The following is a 3,120-nucleotide window of genomic DNA, read 5'->3' on the forward strand; positions in this document are numbered from 1 at the left end:
TACTAATCGTGAGACTCAAGCCCTTTGGTGGCAGTGATGACTGTCACAGTACCAACCATCCATACATGCTTCCCTGCTTCAGCCTGATAGCAGGAACTGCAGAGAAATCTGGGGCCAATGACAGAGATCCTCCTAAGAACCTGGGGAAAGGAGAGTCAAAAGGACCCATCCATCTTCATAGTAAAGCTTGTGTCCCAAAAACTGGATAAACCGACACTTTCTAAAACTAAGCTGCAATTTACACACTTGACTTTGTAATCAGCACTACTCAGCTGTACTCTAAGAGTTTTGAGAGATTTTTTTAAATTTTTTATTATAGTTGATTTATAATGTTCTGTCAATTTCTGCTGTACCACAAAGTGACCCCGTTATGCATACATATACATTCTTTTTCTCTCATCATCCTCCATCATGTTCCATCACAAGTGATTGGATATAGTTCCCTGTGTTAAACAGCAGGATCTCATTTGCTTATTCACTTCAAATGCAATAGTTTTCATCTACTAACCCCAAACTCCCAGTCCATCCCACTCCCTCCTCCTCCCCCTTGGCAACCACAAGTCTGTCTCCATGTCCATGGTTTGTTTCTTTTCTGTAGATAGGTTTATTTATGCCGTACATTAGACTCCAGACATAAGTGATATCATATGATATTTGTCTTTCTCTTTCTGACTTACTTCACTAAGTATGAGAGATGTTTTCCTAAAGTCAGAGCAACTTCCCCTGTACTAGTGATCTCTGGTACTAGTTCAGTGTTTCTTTGCTCCCTACTAGTAACTTTATCAGAAGGCAGTAATCCTATCCCTTCAAACACAACACTGGAATGAAAATGGTGAGGCAGCACGTTACTCTGCTGGACTCAGTGAAAAACACTCCATGGTATTCTGGCCCTTGCGTATTCAAGTCCTTGAATCTGGCCTTGGCCATGTGGCTTGCTTTGGCTGATGTGTCATTAGCAAGTGTGTTGCTATCAGAGGCTTAATAAGCACTTGCATGTGGCAGCTTAACCTCTCGGAATGCTTCTTCTTGGAGCTAGACCCCTGAAAGGTGAAAGGTCAAGTGGAGGGGGACCCTGGAGGCCATTTGGACACTCCATTCTAACCAAGCTGCCAAGAAAATGCAAGAGCCTGAGTGACCGCAGCCACAATAGACAGAGCAGAAATTCCTCTCCACAGAGCTGAGTCATCTCACAGAATAATAAGAAATAACAGACTGTTGTTTAGCGACTGCCTCTGGGGGTAGCTTGTTACACAGCAATAGATGGGTAAACACACACTAAAAAGTTAACCTTCTTAAATACACACAGTGCCTACCCTAGGTTTCCTCTTAGGGAAGCATTACTGTATACACATTTCATTCTGATAAAGATTCAACTCTAAATTTATAACTGACTGAAATGTCAGAAGGATGCCTGACACCAGGCAGTGTGCTTTAGCCTCTGAGCTATTTAAAACCACATCACCCTGTGCAGCCTGGTCCTCTGACATCTCTTCCGGGGAGCTGGTCTAGTTGGTGCTCCAGGCATTGCTCATTTTATTTCTGAAAATGCTGACAGATTGTTTCACAGGATCTTGCCGTAACACTGTGTCACTGAATCCTGAGCTGCCTCCATGGTAGCAGATTTCTTCAGGTATTGGTCCTATCTTTTTAGATATTTGTGGCTCTGTTTATGTTGAAACCTTGAATTGGAAAGTTGAGTCGCTCTGAATTATAGTTAATATCTCCAAATTGCAATGAAGTTTTAATAGCCTGATCAATAGTTTTAATAATTTCCATTTTCATTAAAATGTACGTTTGTTAAAAAAAAAATTATGCAACTATAGGAACCAATAAAGAAAAAGTTTACCTGTAGAAAAACTATGCACATTAACAGTAGACTAGTTGAATAAACTCCAGTATCTCCACACAGTGGCGTGATACGTAACTCTGAAGAAATGAGCAAGTTGTCTCATACTGATATGGAAAGAACTTCCAGGTATATTATTTAAAAAGCAAATTTCAGAAGTGTATATGGTATGCTTCCTTTTGGGCAAAAAGAGTGAGAAATCTATATTTGTATTTGCATGTGTGTGTAATATATTTAAAAATCCGGGCAGGGGGACAAAATTAGGAGTTTGGGATTACCAGATACACACTGCAATGTATAAAATAGATAATCATTTAGGCTGTACTTTATAGCACAGGGAACTATATTCAATACCTTGTAGTTGTTGTTTTTCCTTGCTTTTTATGGCCACCCCTGCAGCATATGATGTTCCAGGCTAGGGGTCAAATCAGAGCTGCAGCTGCCGGCCTATGCAATGCCAGATTCAAGTTGCATCTGCAACCTACACCACAGTTCACATCAAGGCTGGATCCTTAAGCCACTAAGTGGGGCCAGGGATCAAACCCTCATCCTCATGGATGCTAGTCAGGTTCATAACCTGCTGAGCCACAACAAGAACTCCTATTCAATACTTTGTAATAATGGAAAAAAATCTGAAAAAGTATATTTATACTTTTATATATGTATCACTGTGCTGTACACCTGAAACTAACACATTGTAAATCAACTATACATCAATTAAAAAAAAACAAAAACAAAATAAAAATATAAATATATTTTTCAGATATTAAAAAGAAATGTGAGAACAGGAATGTGAAACTAACTCCGAGGGATTAAACACAAGAAGGAAACTTTTAACTATACACTTTTTTATACTTTCTAGTTTTTAAACCATGAATATATTATCGATTCAAAATATGAAGTAAGTTGTTAAAGTTTGGGAAACAATAAAAAACTAACAGTGATTGCCTTGGGGTGATAGGATTTTACATATTTTTCTTTTATTTATTTGATATTTCCTGTTTTTTATGCAAAAAAAGCCATGTAATTTAAAAAGCAGTATTTAAAACCTATTGAATAAAGAAAAAATCCATTGAAACTCCAATCGTTCCATCCAACCACCATTATTATTTTTCTATGCTTAAATATTGTAATCACAAATATAGACAATCTGTTATCTCTTATCTGAATATATAAACTTAACCATTTCCCTACAGTGGACACTATGATTTTTTACTGTATCCTTTCATAAACAATGATGCAATAAATCTGATTGTACAAAAAGTTCTTATTTC

This window comes from Phacochoerus africanus, chromosome 5 (assembly GCF_016906955.1).
Source record: "Phacochoerus africanus isolate WHEZ1 chromosome 5, ROS_Pafr_v1, whole genome shotgun sequence".
Lineage (NCBI taxonomy): Eukaryota > Metazoa > Chordata > Mammalia > Artiodactyla > Suidae > Phacochoerus > Phacochoerus africanus.